Genomic DNA, 22039 nt, shown 5'->3' with positions numbered 1-22039 from the left:
CTACAAGTGCGGGCCGACTAACTCCCTGTGGTCGAATGGACCCATTCCCCTCCCCTTGCTCTGTTTCACTATTACAGAAGAAGACAAGATGACACAAATGGGGGTTCAAAAAAAAAAAAAAACCGATAAAGGGAAATGGGTACTGCCTGATGGACGGGAAGTGTTACCAAAATCAGTAGCTATGAGGGTGCTACGGAGATTTCATGAACAGACGCACTGGGGTACTCAGGCGTTGGTGGATCAATTTGCCACATATTATATGTGTATAGGGATTTATAATATAGCAAAGAGGATCGTAAATGATTGCATAACTTGTCGGAGGGTAAATGCTCAACACATGAGAAAAAGGGTCCCGGGAGGAGGACGAGAACTGGCACATCGACCTTTTGCAAAGATTCAATTAGATTTTACTGAACTTCCAAAAACGGGGCGATATAGATACTTATTAGTTATTGTAGACCACCTCACAAACTTTGTTGAAGCATTCCCTACGGCAAGGGCCACAGCTCAAACCGTGGTAAAGATATTATTAGAAAGCATCATACCCAGATACGGGGTAATAGAAGCAATTGACTCTGATCGAGGCCCACACTTTGTGTCAAAGGTATCCCGAGACACGATGAAGGCTCTGGGAATTAAATGGGAATATCACACTCCCTGGCATCCTCAGAGTTCGGGAAAGGTAGAACGAATGAATGGTGAAATTAAAAGCAACTAACAAAGCTTATGATAGAGACTAAAACCTCCTGGGTGAAATGTTTACCGCTTGCACTATTGAATATCCGGACATAGCCCCGAGCCGATGTCGGAATCTCACCTTTTGAAAGGCTGTATGGTATGCCTTATGATTTAGAGATGCCATCTGATCACCCCCAGGTACAGGATATCCAATTAAAACCTTATTTAATACAGCTTATGAACCGACGGAGGGAGTTGCAAGCGAAAGGCTTGGTGGCTAGATATAGCAATCCATAGGATACAACCTGGAGATAGGGTTCTAATTAAGACATGGAAAGAAACGTCTTTAACACCACGGTGGGGAGGCCCCTATGTTGTTTTACTTATCACAGAGACGGCTATCCGGACGGCTGAGAAGGGGTGAACGCATGCCAGTCGCGTGAAAGGATCGATCCAGAAAAGCAAATGGGAAGCGGTCGCAGGCCCTGATGACTTAAAGCTCACGTTGAAACGAACTCGATAAGTATGGTCTAACTGTCTATGTATCGTAAAAAAAAAAAGGAGGAAAGGGGACCCTGTTTGATCAGAAAAAGGTCGCGGTTACCTGAGAAACTCCCCTGAAGAACACTGCTGCTGCCGAGAAGAACCTGCACCTTGTAGTTCGCTGCAACCGAACTGACAAGCGAGGCAGAGAGTGAAACGGTGGGGAATTACGTGGCCAGGTAAAGAACTCTGGAAAATGGGCCCTAGCCATTTTTTTTTGCGATACATAGTAATGGGTACGATTGTTTACACTGTTCCTGGGTCTGCGCACCCTCACAAACCTTTTAAATGGAGCCTGATTAGATGGGAAGATCACCATGTTGTTCAGCAGATAACTACTGCTGGGGGACTGATAGGGAAGGCATCATCTATATAAAGAAGGAAGAGACTAAGAGTCCCCAACGGGTGGGACCAAATCAGGAACTGTCGGGGAGTGTTTTGAGGATTCAGCCTACACAAGCTTTTAGAATGCTAACTCCTAATAGCCCTAAACCACTGGAGGTTGCTAATAAATCAGTAAACCCGGAGTATGGGATTAGAAATGAAGGGGTGACCGGGAATAACATATGGAGAATCATGAATGCTAGTTATCAGTTGTTGAATCAACCAAATCCAGACGTGCCTAGACCTTGCTGGTTATGTCTTGATATAAGGCCCTCATATTACGACGCCATTGGGGATCTGGGAGAAACCACCCGTTCAAACGAAACCGATCCCCCACAATGCAATTGGGGAAGGGATGTAGGAATAACGTTAACGGAAGTAACTGGGAATGGCAGGTGCGTAGGCACGGTCCCTGGTGAGAAGTTCCATCTATGCAATATTACAGAAAATGTTACACAATTAGACAAAGAAAAATGGTTAATACCAGCAGATAACACCAGATGGGTATGTTCGTCTCTGGGGGTAACTCCATGCTTATCTTTGAAATTGTTCAACTCGTCTCATGATTTTTGTGTACAGGTAGTAATTATACCTAGGATTCTTTACCATTCTGAGGAGTATATGTACATCCAACATGCTATGGCAAAAAAAACACTTAAGGAAGAGAGAGCCTATTACGGCTGTCACTTTAGCCACTCTGATGATTCTGGGGGCTGCAGGAGCCGGAACTGAAATTACCTCTCTGGTAAAACAAAGCCAAGAATTTACCTCTCTACGCATTGCTGTAGATGAGGATTTGGCCCGTATCGAGCAATCTATATCAGCTTTAGAGAAATCTGTATGACAAAATCGTAGGGGATTAGATCTGATTTTTCTACAACAAGGAGGATTGTGTGCAGCCCTACGAGAGGAGTGTTGCGTATATGCAGATCATACTGGAGTAGTAAGGGATACAATGACTAAATTGAGAGAAGGGCTAGAAAAACGAAAAATAGAAAATGAAGCCCACCAGAATTGGTATGAATCCTGGTTTAATTACTCACTTTGGCTCACTACACTGCTATCAACTATAGCAGGACCTTTGTTGCTGCTCATATTAACACTAACTTTTGTACCATGTATATTCAATCGAATAATCGCGATTGTAAAAAAAACCGATTAGAGGCAGCTCACCTTATGCTTGTGCGTGCGAAATATGAATCTCTTGAACAGGAGGAGGATGACGCAGAAACTTTAATATTGAGCAAACAAGTGCTTCAAAAATTCATCAATGAACAAAATATGTTAGAAAAAGAAAAAGGAGGGATTGTGATAAATTAGCGGGTGTTTGTTCATTGTCTTTAAAAGGAATTCAGAGGATCTGCTGAGAAGATAAGGTTTTGCAATTTACGACCTTGTTAAGGGGGAAGACTAAGCAAGTAGATAGTGGGGAGGGGGTGTTGGATAAACATCCTTGGTAAAACAAAGACTCTGTGAAATACTGTTTCCCGCTTCACTACCCTCCCCCTTGAACACGAGCACAACGCATGATCATTGAAAGAAAAACAACGACCCCCAACAACGAACTGCGCAGCTTCAGAAGGTCCAACAAGTCCTGACAAACCGAAACTTGGATGCTATAAAACGGCGACACTGAAAAGGGAAAGTTGCGTGCTGTGGTGGAGCGGAGACTCCCCAGCCGCCCAGCGCTGTTTTGCTTGTGCCTGCTTACTTAATTAATAAAATATTTCTGATAGACCAAGAAATTTGTATGGTCTCACTTATAACAGAGAGATTTAGAAATCCCACCACCACCCCCACCCTATGTACCACCGCCTGCACCAACGGCCCCTGTCCCTAACGGACTTTGCGAGCCAATAATATCAGACGAATCAGAGGAATCAGAGTCAGATCATGAGATACAAGGGCCAATAACTAGAAGTAGGACTAGAAGTAGGGCAAGAAATCAAAAGATTGATCTAGGAGGAGGATTGTATCCGTTGCGAGAAATAGCAATGGGAGGACCCCAGCCGGGGATGGGATATGTAGCAGTCCCCCTTAACTCAGGGGATGTTAGAGATTTTAAAAAAGAAATGGGAAGCCTGTTGGAGGACCCACTGGGGGTAGCAGAACGAGTAGATCAATTCCTGGGTCCCAATATATATACCTGGGAGGAATTACAGTCCATCCTGGGAATTCTCTTTACATTAGAGGAAAGAGGAATGATTAGGCGTGCTGGTATGCGAATTTGGGATCAGCAGCACCAGCAGGGGCCAGCTGCAGACGTAAAGTGGCCAATGCAGCAGCCCAATTGGAACAACCAAGACCCTATACACCAAGGGCATATGCAAGACTTAAGAACAATCATAATTCAGGGAATACGAGAATCTGTCCCTAGGGGACAGAACATAAAGCTTTCAATGAACAACAAAAAAAGGATGAAACCCCAACAGAATGGTTAGAAAGACTGCGAAAGAACTTGCAGTTATATAGTGGTCTGGATCCTGGAACCCCGGTCGGGGAGGCATTACTCAAAGCTCAGTTTGTAGCAAAATCATGGATAGATATTAGGAAAAAAAATAGAGAAGATAGAAGGTTGGCAGGACAGAGGGTTAGATGAACTCCTGAGGGAAGCACAGAAGGTGTATGTTCGTAGAGAAAATGAAAAGGAACGGAAGCAAGTGCGTATGATGGTGGCAGCGGTACGGGAGGGACAGAGAGGAGTTGGGTTGAATCGGAGGTTTGGCCTCATGCATGGGAAATTCAGAAAGGAGAAAAAGAGTGGCCAGGGACAAAGAAATGTGACCTGTTTCTATTGCAACACAAAGGGTCACATGAAAAGAGAGTGCAGACAGAAGAAGGAAGATGAGAAGATGTTCAAAACTGAATAGGGGTGTCAGGGGCTCTATCTGCTGGGGATCCGAAATAAAAATGAGCCCTTGATAAAACTAAAAGTGGGTCCCCAGCGTGAGGAGGTGGAATTCCTCGTAGATACAGGGGCTGAAAGATCAACAGTTCAAACCTTACCCACTGGATGTAGGGCCTCTACAGAAAAAGTGCAGGTGATCGGAGCAAAGGGGGAGCCCTTTGGGGTCCCTGTTATAAAGGAAGTAACCATTGAATCTGATTCTAAAGAGGGTAAGGGATCTTTGCTCCTAGTACCGGAGGCCGAATATAATCTGTTAGGTAGGGATTTAATAATAGAGTTAGGAATAGGGTTAGGAGTGATAGGTAAAAAGTTAGAAATTAAGTTGTGCCCGCTTCGAGTAGAAGACGAAGCGAATATTAATCCTGAAGTCTGGTATACCTCAAAAAGCGTAGGGAAATTGAATATAAGACCTTTCAAAGTAACTGTAAAAAAAACAGAAATACCGATTAGGATAAAACAATACCCTCTTTCAGAAGAAGGAAGGAGAGGGCTGAAACCCGAGATCCAAAGATTATTGCAGCAAGGGCTGTTGGAGCCTTGTATGTCTCCTTTTAACACTCCTATCTTACCAGTAAAAAAGAAAGATGGTAATGTGGGAATAGAAATGTTGTTTTTGCAGTGTTACATTGTATAGAAGGAAGGAACGTGGTATTGAGATGTGCTTACAGTGATAAGAAAGCTCAGCAGGTGACCTCCTAAAATGCAGACAACCAGACTCCTTAGAGCAATCAGGTGAAAATCACTATGTGAAGTCAAGCCAGATAAGGGGAGAGAACATTACCATCTCAAAAACAGGCTGGCAACTGAAGGCCAGGCATTGTCTGTGAAGCATCAGATAGATTGTGAACCTGGATTACCCACTCCAGTGGGGAAACAGGGGAGGGTCCTGTCATCAAAAAGTATATAAACTGTGTTTTGGAACTAGGAGGTGCGCTCTCCTGCTTGTGGGGCGCCCGCCATTGCAATCACGAATAAATTACTACTTCACTGAGATCCTCGCCTGAGCCTAAGTTATTGGCTACGGAGTGTTTCTCACAGTAAATACAGTCTAGTACATGATTTAAGGGAAATTAATAAAAAAACTGTTGCCAGGTTCCATGTGGTGGCAAACCCACACACCCTGTTGAGCCACCTACATCCGGAGGATCAATGGTATAGTGTGATCGATCTGAAAGATGCATTTTGGGCATGCCCTCTGGACGAGAAATCTAGGGACTATTTTGCTTTCAAATGGGAGGACCCAGACACACATAGAAAACAACAGCTGAGGTGGACAGTTTTGCCTCAGGGTTTTACAGAATCCCCAAACTTGTTCGGGCAAGCCTTGGAGCAAATTTTACAAGAATATAATAGGATACCGGTGTAAGAAATGGTCCAGCAATTCGTGCCACTAAGGGGTTTTGAAGGGTTAACATTGAGGCCTGGGTTTAGGCGAGAAGAGAACAAAGGGATTTCTTCGGAGAAAAACTGCTGACTTTGCACGAATGTGCAGTAACTTCTGACAGCCGGCCAAGAGACCACTAGATAAGGAGGAAGAATATGAGCCTCCCTGTCTCCCTGTCCGAGCGGCCCCCGAGAAAGTAACAGAGACTGATAAGCAGGTGCACCTGGAAGGACGTCGGATTCGGGAAACCAATTATAATAACCTTGCCTCTTTTAGAAGTAGTAATAAATATGTATTAGCCTAGGAGTATAAAAAATTAGATGCCTTACGTAACGGGTGTGCGTCCCGGTGGAGCAGAGACTCCCGGCGCACCCAGCGCTGTTTGCTTGCCTCTATTCGTTTAATAAATTGTAAACTCTGATTGTAATCCTATTTGGGACTCAGTCATTTATAACAATTGGGGGCTCGTCCGGGATGGTCTTGGTTCCTGAATTCTGACTTGATCTAGGAGGGGCGCCCCCACCATTTGGTGGCTCCTGTTCGAGTCAGGTCGGGGCTAATGCCATCTCGAACCTGAATAAGGGCAAGCAAAGATTTAGATTTTTATGAGCTCCCTTTTGCCGGCTGCAGCACTATATTTTGCCCGTAATTCTGCGCGCGAAGATCCAAACGAAGACGACGGAGTCGTAAGTATTTAATGTGTATACCGTTCGGTTGGGTGGGATTCGGTTGCCTGTGTGTGTGTGAGAGTGTGATTGAGACGGAACGTAGTTCCGAAGCGATTGTGGAGGTCTTCTAACCGCGGTTCCAATCTCCCGCGAGGGACTTGGCCGGTGAAGGACCAAAGCGATTCCTATAGGATTCGTGGGCAGGTGATAGGTCCTAAACCCCCTGCAAGACACTCTCACTAAGGCAACCAAGGGCTGTAGGAATTGCCACAGTAAAATTCCTAGATGGGTCAGATTAAATCGAAGACCCGGGACCAGAGAAAAGGGAGCAAATTACCAGACATACCACCAGAAAGTCCATTAGGGATAATGATTAGAAATTGGAACGATAGGGGCCCCAGAAAAGGAAAAAGCAAAGTAAAAATGATTCAGTATTGTATGATAGAATGGCCAAAGGAGCCTTTAAGACCACATGTCTTTTGGCCTATTTTCGGATCTTTTGAAGACTGGGTTTGCCAGGCTTTAAATCTACATGTTAACTCAAAGGAACCTTTTAGTCAGGAGGAAAGTGATTATGCAAGATTATGGATCAGGACTTCACGTCCTTTTCCAGCCTCAGTATTTACACTAAAAACAGAGGAGGAGTTTGAAGAAGGAGAAGAAAAACGGGAAAAAGAAAAAGAGGATAAATGGGAGCCATTAGATAATTTACCACCTCTATATTCTAACAATCCACCTCTGGCAGTGGCCCCACCTCCGGCAGCTGTGGTATCTCCACCGCCGACAGCACCGGAATCAGACCGACCCCCGGCTGCATGTACGAGAAGTAGGACTGCCACATCTGAGGGAGCTTCTCTATATCCCTTAAGAGAGGTACCCCTGGGAGGCAATCAGGGAGGCATTGGGTTTGTGGCAGTCCCCTTAAATACCACAGATGTAAGGAATTTCAAGAAAGAAATGGGGGCCTTATTAGATGACCCCCTCGGAGTAGCTGAAAGACTGGACCAATTCCTAGGTCCCAATACTTATACCTGGGAAGAAATACAGTCCATTTTAGGGATCTTATTTACTGTCGAGGAAAAAGGAATGATTAGGCAAGCTGGAATGAGAATGTGGGAGAGACAGAATCAGGCAGGACCCCCAGGAGACCAAAAATGGCCAAACGTGGATCCCCACTGGGATCATCAACAACCCCAAGGAAGACAGAATATGAGGGATTTGAGAACATTAATCATACAGGGAATAAGGGAAGCTGTTCCCCGAGGGCAAAACATTAATAAAGCATTTAATGAGCAACAAGGGAAAGACGAATCTCCAACAGAATGGTTGGAGAGATTAAGGAGAAGTTTACAAATGTATTCTGGAATTGACCCGAATACAGTGGCTGGAACTGCACTCCTTAGAACGCAATTTGTAGCTAAATCCTGGGGGGACATAAGGAGGAAATTAGAGAAGCTGGAAGATTGGCAAGAGAGGGGATTAGAAGAGTTACTTAGGGAAGCACAGAAAGTATATGTTAGGAGAGATGAGGAAAAACAAAAAGCAAAAGCTAAGATTTTTGTAGCAGCAGTAAGAGAAAGTCAGAGAAATAAGACTCTGTCCGGAGAAAGGAGGGAGAAGGGAATAGAGAAAGCCCCTAGGGGGCAGTCTTGTCGAGAGAAATACACCATTCCCGCTTGTTACTATTGCAACAAGAAGGGACACATTCAGAGGAACTGTCGTAAGCGGGAACAAGATGAGAAAACATTCAAAGAAGAATAGGGGTGTCAGGGGCTATATCTTCTGGGGACGTCAACATCAACGGAGCCCTTGATAAAACTACTAATTGGTCCCCATAAAGAGGAAGTTTTGTTTTTAGTGGACACAGGAGCTGAAAAATCTACTATTCAAAAACTTCCAAAAGGAGTAGAGGAAGGGAACAATTATATGTCAGTGATAGGGGCAAAAGGAGAGCCTTTTAGAGTGCCTGTCTTGAAAAATGTAAAAGTAGAAACTGGGAAGAAAACTTATGTTAATGATTTTCTTTTGCTCCCTGAAGCGGAGTACAATTTACTGGGGAGAGATTTGATTTTAAGATTGAATTTGAGCATTCAGAGTCAAGGGGACGAATTGCAGATTAAATTATACACTTTGACACAAAAAGATGAAGAAGTCATTAACCCTTTAGTATGGTATAAGGAGGGGGAGACTGGAAGGATAGAAATGGACCCCATAAATATTCAAATAATGGATCCCCATCGTCCAATCCGAGTCAAACAATACCCTATACCAATGGAGGGTCGAAAGGGGTTAAAACCTGTGGTTGACAGACTTCTGGAAAAAGGAACTTTAGAACCGTGCATGTCGCCTCATAATACACCCATCCTCCCCGTAAAAAAATCGGATGGGTCATACAGGATGGTGCAAGACCTGAGAGCTGTAAATCAGCGAACACTCGCTAAATTCCCTGTGGTGGCAAATCCTTATACTTTATTGAGTCGCATATCTCCCAAACATACCTGGTATAGTGTAATAGATCTGAAAGATGCATTTTGGGCCTGCCCTCTGGATGAGAGATCCAGAGATTATTTTGCCTTCGAGTGGGAGGACCCCGAAACGGGACGAAAACAACAATTAAGATGGACTGTGCTACCACAGGGGTTTACAGAGTCACCAAATCTATTTGGACAAACTTTAGAAAAAATTTTACAAGATTTCACGTTACCTAGGGGGGTCAAATTATTGCAATATGTGGATGATCTATTAATAGCAGGAGAAACTGAAGAGGGAACCCGAGAAGCTACTATTAAATTGCTAAACTTTTTAGGGGAAAGGAGATTAAAGGTGTCTCGATCGAAATTACAGTTTGTGGAACAGGAAGTAAAATACTTGGGGCACTGGCTGAGTAAGGGGAAAAAGAAGTTAGATCCTGACAGGGTATTAGGGATTCTATCTTTAAGACCCCCACAAACTAAAAAGGAAATTCGGCAAGTATTGGGATTATTAGGATATTGTAGACCGTGGCTTGAAGGCTACAGTGAAAAGGTCAAATTCTTATATGAGAAATTAACTAATAACCAGCTTAAGTGGTTCACAGAGGATGATCAGAAATTTGAGGAAATAAAAAGGGCTTTAATACAGGCACCTGTATTGAGCCTTCCAGATCTGGAAAAACCTTTCTATCTCTTTGTAAATACATCGAACCAAACAGCATATGGAGTTCTCACTCAAGATTGGGCAGGGATTAAGAAACCTGTAGGGTATTGCTCTAGGTTGCTTGATCCAGTAAGCAGAGGGTGGCCTGCTTGTCTTCAAGCTCTGGTCGCTACAGCATTATTAATAGAAGAAGTTAGGAAGATTACCTTTAGTGCTCCTTTAAAGGTGTATACTCCACACAATGTTAGAAGTGTCTTACAGCAAAAAGCAGAAAAATGGTTAACGGATAGTCGGATCCTAAAGTATGAAGCAATACTAATTGACTCACCTGACTTAGAACTGAGGGTAACCTCTGCTCAGAGCCCAGCACAATTTTTGTTCGGAGAACCACAGGAGGGAGTACAACATAACTGTTTAGAGGTAATTGAGACTCAGACAACAGTGAGGCCGGATTTAAAGGATGCTGAGTTGGAGAAAGGAGAGGCACTGTTTGTAGATGGCTCCTCCCGAGTAGTGGAAGGAAAAAGAAAATCAGGATATGCAATAATTAATAAGAACTTAGAACCTGTGGAATCCGGACCTTTGAGCCCATCATGGTCAGCTCAGGCTTGTGAGCTGTATGCCCTATGTAGGGCCCTGGAACTATTAAAAGGGAAAAGTGGGACGATATATACAGACTCTAAATATGCATATGGGGTGGTCCATACTTTTGGAAAAATTTGGGAAGAAAGAGGTCTAATTAATACTCAAGGGAGGAATCTTATACATCAAGAGTTAATAATAAAAATTTTAAGGGCATTAAGAGAACCAAAGGAGATAGCAGTGGTACATGTAAGAGGACACCAAAAGGGATTGGATTATCGAATCAGAGGAAATAATCTAGCAGATAAGGAGGCCCAGGAAGCAGCCCTGAGGACTCAGGTTGTTAAAATCAATGTGATACGAGAGGAAGAAAGGCGAGAAAGAGAAGAAAAGAAATTTACCCCTGAAGAACAAGCAAAATTGGAGAAAATAGGGGCTAAGTTAGAACAAGGAGAATGGACACTGCCTGACGGGCGAGAGATATTGCCAAAAGCCTATGCGAGGCAAATACTGGAACGTTTACATGCACAAACACATTGGGGTATGAAGGCATTAAGCGATCATTTCCTTAAACAATTTGGTTGCATTGGAATTTTTGAAATAGCGAAACAAATTACACAAGGTTGTTTAACTTGTCAGAAAATAAATAAGAAAGTGTTTCGACAAGCAGCTATGGGAGGGAGAAAAACAGCTTATAGGCCTTTCGAGAAAGTACAAGTTGATTTCACTGAATTGCCCAAGGTAGGGAGAATGAAATATCTATTGGTAATCGTAGATCATTTAACACAATGGGTAGAAGCTTATCCTGTAGCACGAGCTACTGCACAGACAGTGGTAAAAATTTTATTGGAACATTTAATACCAAGGTATGGGATAATCCAGTACATTGATTCTGATCAGGGCACACACTTTACTTCTAAAATAATAAAATTGTTGTGTCAATCATTAGGTATTCAGTGGGAATACCACACTCCCTGGCACCCACAGAGCTCAGGGAAAGTAGAAAGGATGAATCAAACAATAAAACAACAATTGACTAAGTTAATGATCGAGACACAGCTGCCCTGGACGAAATGCTTACCATTGGCACTTTTAAACATAAGAACTAAACCACACAGTGAGACTGGATTATCATCATATGAAATGTTATATGGTATGCCTTATTCTCAAGGGATGCCCCTAGGGAACAATGTAATTGAGGATCATAGTATCCAGAAATACATAATTACCATTGGAAGGAGATTACAGGAGCTAAGAGAAATTGGGATGACGACTCAGACACCACCTTTAGGATTTGCTATTCATAAGATACAACCAGGAGACAAGGTCTTAATAAAAACCTGGAGAGAAGAATCATTGAACCCCCGATGGGAGGGACCGTACCTTGTTTTACTTACTACTGAAACAGCTGTGAGAACAGCAGAAAGGGGTTGGACCCACGCATCCAGAATAAAAGGACCAATAACTACCGAAGCCTGGAGGGTTGAGTCCACTCCTGGGGAACTGAAACTGAGACTAAAGAGGAACTGATATCCCAGCAATGAGGTTCTGCATGAATTAAGGGCACTGGATAAAGAGGACAAGGCTGAAGGGAGGAAAGGGAGAAGGCAAGACCGGGGTAGGACCCTCCACTGCGGTGTGTATGGTCTACCGAGGGAGGCAACCCCTATGGGTATTGACCGCCGAGTGAGAGTGCCTCGACCGGACTTCTCCCACACCAAGATCAGTTTGTCCTGAGAAAAATAACATGAGAACCTTTTAAACCCATAATAAAATTGTGATTAGTTTTTCCAGGAGCTGGATCACCCTGAAGGGCTGAATGGTAACACAAGCTCTGAAAGCGGGCCCAACCCCATGATTGAAGGCGCTTCCCACACTCTCAAGATTGGACGGCGAAAAAGGCTTATAATATGACAGGTCGCCAAAGAGAACTGAATTGTGACTGTAAGTGGAAACCCAACGTGGGAGCTTGGAAGCGTGCATATACGAGTACAAAGGGGCAGACATTGTAACAGGACCACTCTGTAACAAGGACACTCTGTATTATCACGCCCCAAAGGGTAAAGATGGATGGGATGGTCATTTTCCAAACGGGACGTGGGCCCTAAAGGGACATTATTGGGTGTGTGGCAAACATGCTTACAAGAGGCTACCCGGAAACTAGTCGGGAATATGCTATGTGGGGTACATAAGACCCTTGTTCTTTTTATTGTCACAAACACAAGGAAATCATTTAGGAATAAGACTATATGATGACCTGAACAGAGTAAAACGATCTTCCTTATCCGGGGATAGTGCCCAAAAATGGGGAAAGGATGAATGGCCTCCTGAAAGAATCATACAGCATTATGGGCCAGCTACCTGGAACCCGAATGAGTTGGTATCAGGAGCCCGAGAACCTATTTATAATTTGAACTGAATAATTAGGTCGCAAGCTATCCTCGAAGTTGTAACCAATCAAACAGCGACAACCTTGGATCTTCTGGCTGATCAATCCACTCAGATGAGGAATGCTATCTTTCAACATAGAATGGTCTTAGACTATTTACTAGCAGAAGAAGGGGGAGTGTGTGGAAAACTGAACGATTCTAATTGTTGTTTACAAATTGATGATAATGGAAAAGTGGTTAAGCAGATAACAAAAGAAATTAAAAAGCTAGCCCACGTCCCAGTACAAACTTGGAAGGGTATGGATTGGGATTTCTTTTCATGGTTGCCCGGTGGACCATGGGTTAAAAGAATGCTATTTTTATGTGGTGTAATGACATTATTGTTTATACCTTGTATGATACCTTGCTTTACGTTGTTGATACGGCGGATAATAAATAGCACCCAATTTGTGATGACTTTGGGAGAGAAAAGGTGATGTGTCGATAATGATGCTTAAGAAATGGACACCCCGAGAACTGACTGATGAAATCCAACTGCTACTAACAAAAGTTGAAGAAGAGACACGAATTGATGATATTAAAAAAAAAAAAAAGGGAGGAATTGTAAGGAATAGTCCAGCAATTCGTGCCACTAAGGGGTGTGAAGGGTTAACATTGAGGCCTGGGTTTAGGCGAGAAGAGAACAAAGGGATTTCTTCAGAGAAAAACTGCTGACTCTGCACGGACGTGCAGTAACTTCTGACAGCCGGCCAAGAGACCACTAGATAAGGAGGAAGAATATGAGCCTCCCTGTCCGAGCGGCCCCCGAGAAACTAACAGAGACTGATAAGCAGGCGCACCTGGGAGGACTTCGGATTCGGGAAACCAATTATAATAACCCTGCCTCTTCTAGAAGTAGTAATGAATATGTATTAGCCTAGGAGCATAAAAACCAGCCGCCTTACGTAACAGGTGTGCGTCCTGGTGGAGCAGAGACTCCCGGCGCACCCAGCGCTGTTTGCTTGCCTCTATTCATTTAACAAATTGTAAACTTTGATTGTAATCCTATTTGGGACTCAGTCATTTATAACATCAGCCAGGTGAGAAGTTATACAACTAAATTCAAGTTAAAAAAAGTAATGCATTTTACTGTTCTGTGAGAGAATGTCTGTGTCTCATTCCACACCCATACCACCTACCTGACCATATACTTTCTACCTTTTTCACACACCGGATTTGAAAAAACTGAAGCCAGGGATAGAAGACTGGGGGCTTGTTTAATCACATTAATGATTTCTAAATAAAACAATTGTAATTATTAAAGCCAGGAATGAAAGAATGGGGGCTTGCTTAATCGCATTAAAATAGATGTTGCTGAGTGTCTTTGCTTACTACTGTGCAAATTAACCAAAACAAGGAGTCTCGGGGCCCCTCACAGAAGATGTTTCCTGACAAAAATGGGGAACCTGTCTCAAAAACCAGCTGAGACCGACCTTGTGGTTTGGACAAGAGCCAAGGAGCAGCTGAGTCTGTACAAAGGCAGGGGGTCAACCAGTGGTGATGAAGAGGAGTTATCGGACTTCATCCCCACGACCCCCCGATGACCACCACCAGAAGGCACTGTGCAGACGCAGATGGGAGGAGTATATGGAAATGACTTCTTGGAGCTAATTTTAATACAAAGCGGGGATAGGTTATGCATATATATAGGCATATTGGGAAACTTCATGCATATGTAACTCTTTACTGCATATAACCAAAGCAAGTTGCTGTGTTAAGGTGCGCATGCCTTTGGGAGCTATCCTGCATGTGCCCGGCACTGAAATAAACCACATACCTACTTTATAACTCATTTGCTTTGAGTTGTAGAGTTCTTCCACAAATGAAAACAGTCAGATTGATATCACAATGTAAATTTGTCCAGCAGTCAGTTTTATGCATCTTCACAAGAATTTCACAAACCTCTTTGGCTTGATCAGCTTGATTTAAAATAGCCAGTTTTCTTGTGTTTAGTAAATGAAACTTGAACAATATAGGATTTTATGTTAATTTCCAAAAGTTTTCAAAAAATGGTCTCAGAATATTTGTTAGCTAAACCAAGATGAGATGATGTGGTGGTTTTACTCAAGTGGGCAGCTGAGTTCCACCATGGCCGCTCTCTCACTCCCCCCTCCTCAAAGAGGAAGGGGGAGAAAATACAACACAAAGAGCTCGAGGTTTGAGATAAGGATGATTTAACTAAAGGGAAAAGGGAGAGGGGAAAAAAAAAGCTGCGTGGAAGCACATAGAGAAAGGGAAAAAAAAAAAAAGGTTATTCTCTACTTCCCATCAACAAGCGATGTTCGGCCACATCCTGGGAAGCAGAGCCTCAAAACGCATAACAGTTGTTTGGGAGGACAGCCCCCTCCCCCATGAGAGCCCCCCTTTTTATTGCTGAGTGTGACATCATGTGGTATGGAATATCCCTTTGGTTGGTTTAGATCAGCTGCCCTGGTGATGTCCCCTCCCCATCACTTGCCCACCCCCAGCCTGCTGGCTCTTGGGGGCTTGGAGGTAGTCCTGATGCTGTGCCAGCATTATGCAGCAATAGACAACACTGGAGTGATACCAGTGCTGTTCTAGCTATGAGTGCATAGCACAGCACTGTATGGGCTGCTGCAGGGAAAGTTAACTCCATCCCAGACAGACTCATCACAGAAGACAACAGAAATAAATAGAACCAATGAAGCACTGACTACGCATTAAAGTCATCTAAATGATATTAGTCAATACTGCAAGCCTCACATAGACACAAGAATCCCTATAGTAGATACTTATGGAATAATCTCTTCAGGGGAGGTCTCTTTTTAACTCCTTTAGTTTGATTTATACCCCAAAGCAAAAAAAAAAAATGATGCCTTCCAAAACATTTGTATGTTTACTTGTTCAGTTGGTGACTTTTATGAAGTGCTACAATGGATTAGTTTTCAACAGAAGTTGAAATTTGCAAACCACTTCTAGCAAGCATTAAATGCCTTCCTCACTTCATGCACCATTGAACACTTCTTTATTTTGTCTTCTCTCATAGTACACTAAAGCAAAATAAATAAAAGACACACACACACACACACCAAAACATGACAGCCACTCTCATAAGTACCAGAAGCATTCTGAAGTAGCTTTGCAAGGGGTTTCCTGTTTAAGGAGCTTTCTGTCCCTCAAAATTCAAATTATCTTATTATGAAAAGAAAACCATGACAACTGTTTGTAACAATGAAGCAAGAGTACATCTGACATATACTGAACTTCTGAGAGTAACCATCACTGTTGCTAGGAGTCAGTTGCTGTGCAACTTAAAGGGTATGTGGTACTTTCAGACTAAGAAGCATTAATAAACCTGTAGTCCTCCTTATACATCTGACCAACTTGCTTAAAGAGCTTAGAACTCTTCACAAAGAGTCACACATACCTACAGACATATCTTTTTAAAAAGGGTTATACTAACAGATTTTAACACTATATTTTTTTCTGCTTTAATATTAACATAAAGCAGTAAATATCTGCACTGCATTCTAACTGAACGCAAACAAAAGTTTTCCTCTAATTCATCATTTAGAAGGACAATTAAAAATCTTAAACACCAAGAAATCTGAGTTAATCTTTCAACAGTTAAAACAACTGCACATGTTCCATAGAGATGTTTTATTGTACACTCTCAAAAACAATATATCAAACTCCATATTTTGGACCATAAATTAACAACCTAAAAAAAACACGCCATCATGATGTTTCATGTTTACTTTTTAATATCTAAACATGTCCAGAAGATCTTCAAGTTGACTACAATGTTTTTGTCAAACTGGGTTCTTCTATATTTATTAATCATTTTCAATCAAAAAATCTGCAGGCCAAATTAGGTATCTACAACTACCTCTACAGGATCAGTGTTTTCAATAAAGTTTTTAGCAAATCCACTGGAGAAGGGCTAAGAAATGGCACATAGAAGTGAACAACATGGCTTTTCTCCAAAAAGTTGTTGTATAGTAACACAATTAGTGACATCTATAGGAAATAGCAAGTCTGGCTTATGCCTTTTGCTCTTTAAACATATCCATATTACAATAGATAGAGTACATTTGGCAATTGTCCAGCTGTCTTTTGCCAAATGAAATACATAACACCTGAACACTGCCTTTCCTTTAACAGTAGGATAAATTTTCTTATCTTTCCCAGATAATTATTCAGATACCTCTACCTTTCTTTCAAATTAGATGGAGGGCAGTATCACAAACTATTTCCTCAGGAGAACAAAAATAAAAAGATGTCACAAAAGTTATCAAAAAGGCTAAGATTAACTATTCTATAAAACACCTAGTTTGTGCACCTCAAAACATTTCATATTGCTTTAATAGTACCTCTCAAAAAGAGGTAATAAAAATGAAGACTGCTCTGAAGGCAAAACGTCGGGGGGAGCAAATTTCTTCCTAAGAAAGCATTCACGAAGACAAACGGTTTAGCAACTGGTATTTTGTTTCTTCAGAATTCATAAACTTGCAATGTCTTTTCTAAAGCAACACCAGACCTTTTCTTGCCTACATTAGGTTAATGGGTTTATAAGACAAACCATCATCTCTTGCCTCAACACTGTACTTTTAGGATTTAGCCTTGTAAAGAAAATAAATGCAGTGGCAACTAATGGATTCCAGAATCAAGCACCTATTTCCATCAACTAACTCATGCAAAAAAGAAACTAATAAGCACACAGTCTTTGCTACTTTAAATTACTTTCAAGGACAGATCACTGCAACGTTAAAAGCTACCCTACTGACCATGATCTCAAAAGCGATGGAAAAAAGCCTAGAATCACGATATCAACACAGCTACAGTTAAAAATATCTAGGTATGTTATGAACTAAAAACACTTACTGAATTGTACTTAAGAATTACTGGTTATCTGAACTACATTGTACTGTCATGAATTTGTTAGATCTAGTTTCCACTGAGGCAAATTCTTTTTTTCTGTGTTGCCCAACGAAATACTAGAGACAGGAGGTACTTCAGCAAATAACAGTTGCAAAATGCTCTAACTTGAGTTGTACCATAAGTAACCTTTTATTAGGTATTATAAGATACTCCCTTGAATGTAATTAAAGTAAATGAAACTTTTGCAGACAAACAGGTTTGTTTACATAAAACAAGACAGAGCCTCAATCCATTAAGTTTGGTGAGACAGCTTGGCTGAATACAGATTTTTCACAAAGAAATTCAACCAGAACCAGGCCCTACTGATATAAAACCCACACCTGGGCCAGGGCAATTCCAAGCACAAATACAGGCTGGGTGGAGAATGGATTGAAAGCAGTCCTGAAGAAATGAACCTGGGGGTGTTGGTGGATGAGAAGCTCAACACGAGCCTGCAACATGCACTTGCAGCCCAGAAAGCCAATTGTAACCTGGGCTACATCAAAAGAAGCGTGGCCAGCAGGTCTAGGGAGGTGATTCTCCCCCTCTACTCTGCTCTCATAAGACCCCACGTGGAGTACTGTGTTCAGCTCTGGGGCCCCCAGCACAAGAAGGACATGGAAATATTAGAATGAGCCCAGAGGAGGGCCACAAGGATGATCAGGGGCTGGAGAGAACTGGGGTTGTTCAGCCTGGAGAAGAGAAGGCTCCGGGGAGACCTTATAGCAGCCTCCCAGTACCTAAAGGGGGGCCTATAGGAAAGCTGGGGAAGGACTGGACTCTGTCAGTGAGTGGAGTGATAGGGCAAGGAGTAATGGTTTTAAAGTAAAAGAGGGTAGGTTTAGATTAGATATAAGGATGAAATTCTTTACTCAGTGGTGAGACACTGGAACAGGCTGCCCAGAGAAGTTGTGATGCCCTATCTCTGGAAGTGTTCAAGGCCAGGTTGGATGAGGCTTTGAGCAACCTGGTCTAGTGGGAGGTGCCCCTGCCCATGGCAAGGGGGTTGGAATTAGATGATCTTTAAAGTCCCTTCCGACCCAAGCCATTCTTTCTAGGATTCTATAAACCAGCACTCCCCTCTCCCCTCTTATGGAGGATCTACCTCATCTGTGAGGCTAGCATGCTTCTACCATACAACTTGTCCAAGTTGAATGCTCCCTTTAGTCTTTTCCACTCTAATTCTTTCTCCCTCACACCTCAGCATCAAACTTTAAGTAATTGATGCAAGTATGTAGATCAGGCCTTGACAAATACGCACATGCTTATTCTTTCTAAACAACTGTTTCACATGTACATGATAAAGATCTACCTGAAGTGAAAGAGATATTGCCATCTACACTTCGAAAATGTTTATGGCAAATTTAACATGGTAAAGGGTTATCGCACCAACAGAGGTGTTTAAATTAGCCTTCAGGTTGCTGGCGAGAAAATGAGAAAAACAGATCCTGAACTGCTAAATAAGCATTCTTTCTAGTCATTTACAGTTGACTAAAGAAGTCTTCCTCAAAATAGATTTTAAACATCAATTGTGTGTATGTTGAGATGAAGCCAGTAAAGTTCGCGCTCCAAAATAAAACAGGAGATTAACAAAAGAGTAACTGTAGGATATCCCTGCAGTTCAGTTGGATATACTTCAGATATGACTGACGTGCAATGCTTCCCAACCTTGCCACATCCCACTATCTCAAGTAAACTGTGAAATATTAAATCACGTGGAGGTGAAGCACCTAACAAGGAAAAGAAAAGAACAGTGAATAGGAAACAATTCAGCAAAAGGAAACTGAATTGAGGAGCTCAATCAAGATTGAAATTGAGTGCCAGCAAATACAGAAAACAGAATTATAAGATGTGTTTTAACAGACAAAACTATCAACAATAGGTGGTGGGAAGCAAAACAGGACAAAAACATAAATTGCAAAAACAAAGAAAAAGTTGATAAAAGATTTAAAGACCAATGTTTAGTTTAACTCCTTGTCTAGAAACAAAATCAATGAGATATTTAAAGGATGTTATCTTCCACCACTGTCTGAATACAAAAAAAAAAAACTTTAAAAATCTAGCATTTTGTCTTCCGTTTTCACAGACTTGTATCCGTTTGTTTAAAAAAGAAATCTAGAAAACAATTTTTTTCCTAATACAATATTACTTTATAGCTAGGTCAAAACTTCAGTCTTAGTTGAGAAAAGGTTTAATTCAAGAGGACTGATAACGTGATAAAAATATCCCTGTTTTGTGCCAGTTTGTAATAGGCAACTAATAATTAATGATGGAATTGAATATTAGAGAGATAAACTAGAGCAAATCCAAGGAAAGCAATTATACAGGAAATACCCATGGGATTTATGTTAAGAACCACTGAAAAAACATTGGTTAAGGGTCTGTGAAGGATTGGATACCCACACAGTACTAATGTTTTTCTTCTTTTAAGTTAATTTACAAATAGGTTAAAAGCCACAGTAGTTCTGTTGCTATGTAGAAAAGCAATGACACTTTCATTAGTTAACAGAAAGACACTATAATACGTACATTTGTTGTAAGAAGGGATGCACTTCCTAAGACAACATAAGCTAGGGTTAATCAACTATGAGACTGTTTAAGAACATCTACTGAGAGAATACAACCTGATACAGGAACTAAATGACAACAAGAAACCATGCATACCAACTAGCAAGTTTGGACCACCTTAATTAAGAAAATATATGCATGTAGATGGTTATTATTCCTATGTAACTTCTCATTAAAGACTTCTTTTGCTCTTCAGGAACAAATGTTTCTAAGAAAATAAGACAAATACACAGCATTGGGTACTCTAAATACACTTAATTCTTTTGATTTTACTGAAAACTTAGTGGTTTCTATACTATCAGATTAAATTTACAAGTAGTATGAACTGGAGAATTCAAGAAGGTTTGAATCAGTTCATGAAAGATAATGCAGTCAAGTATTCCATTTAGAACAATTATGTTTATAAATAAAGTGAAAATATCAATGAGAACAGAAAGTTGGGAACTCAGAAGCACAATGAGAGTTAAATTTTAAAGCTTGCAACCCAACAGCTTGATTTACAGAAACAACAGCTAATTACAGTGAAGAATTTCATATAGCACCCATTAGCCTCTCAACCTCCACTATTAACCGTTAATCACACACCGTCAAGCCAATTTTAAATGATCTCTAATCCCTCTGCTGTGTTACCCACTGGCCTTCCCTATCAATACACAAAATATTCTGGAACATTACAAGTACCACAGCATCTCAGATCACAACTTCCAATAAAACAGATAAATTCCCTTCATAATAAACAACCACAGGACAATTTGTATCATTTTTGGAAAAAATGGAAGTAATACTTATTCCCATATTATAAAATGGGTGAGAAGGACGGTGGAGGAGGGGAAAGGATTCGAGCTGTCTTCCCCCCCAATAGCAAAGCCCAAGGGAGCACTCCCTGCACAGATGCTGCATGGAGAGAGAAGATAAAGGTTAGAGTGAAAGGAAAGGAGAAGAAAGAGAGAAAAAGACTGGATTACAAATGTGTGCATAACAGTTACATTCACCTGAATTGTGGAAGGTTGTTCTTGTTGGTAGCAGCTGTTCTTGTAGGTGACGATTAAGAAGGAAATGGAAAACAGCAGAAAAGCAGCTGTTGTTGATGCGTAACAGTCACCAAGGCTACAGTGACTATGGCGCTTGATTCACAAGGCAACAGTTGCTATAACTCACAAAAGAGAGAGAGCAAGCAAGAGAGGAAGAAACAGTGACCCAGCCTAAGATATCCGGAAGAGGCAGAGCCTTTCTTATGACGGACAGCTTCTAGAACCGGAGGGGAGGGGGTGCGGTTTCCTTAACGGGGAAGGAAAATAAGGTTGGCAGGGACGTACTAACTCCTCCACCTCCCTAAAGGCATGAGATGGCACTTTCTATCCCCAACAAGTGAAATAGCAGTGGTATGACAATGGACAATCCCTGGATGTAAGTCACACTACATTGGAGAGGCTAGGGAAGGAACCTGGTGGCTGGTGGCAGTGGCTGATTGTTCAAAAAGATAGCAACCGCCAAGCTAAAACCCGAGTGGGAGGGGGAAGGAGAGAAGGGGGGTGTGGTCATATCTACATATCTGTCTCCCGAGTAGATCACTCTTACTGACATCCTGACGTCACATCCGATTAGCAACTAAGAGAAAGGGTTTTTTTTCGTTTGTGTTTTTGTTTGTTTGTTTGTTTTTGTGCAGGGATCTCTGTTCAGGGGATTACTTTGCTTTTCCACCATGCTTGTTTCCTGTCACTCAGACGCAATTGCAGAGTAAGCAGGAACTTGTTTTGTGCTCGCTGCTTGTCACCTTTCTACTAATTTTTCCATCAGAAAATGGCAGGGAAGAGCTGCTGATAGATGGGGTATTTGTTAACTGCTGCCATTTTAAAGTCAGTGAGACTATGACAGCAGC

At 41.8% G+C, this 22039-nt stretch overlaps 1 protein-coding gene across 4 annotated transcripts in view; it reads right to left on the bottom strand.

Annotated features, from left to right (window-relative positions):
- The window catches only part of LOC125181335 (transcription factor RFX3-like), a 232222-nt gene extending 210855 nt beyond the window's left edge, over positions 1–21367 (bottom strand). For all 4 annotated transcript variants that reach the window (XM_066987566.1, XM_066987565.1, XM_066987567.1 and 1 more), the window contains exon 1: positions 21153–21367. The gene's annotated coding sequence lies outside the window, so the exon portion shown is untranslated. The remainder of the gene's footprint in view (positions 1–21152) is intronic.
- Positions 21368–22039: the final 672 nt, after the last annotated feature.

The sequence above is a fragment of the Anser cygnoides genome, chromosome W (genome assembly GCF_040182565.1).
Source record: "Anser cygnoides isolate HZ-2024a breed goose chromosome W, Taihu_goose_T2T_genome, whole genome shotgun sequence".
Classification (NCBI taxonomy): domain Eukaryota; kingdom Metazoa; phylum Chordata; class Aves; order Anseriformes; family Anatidae; genus Anser; species Anser cygnoides.
This window is presented reverse-complemented; position numbering and strand designations above follow the sequence as displayed.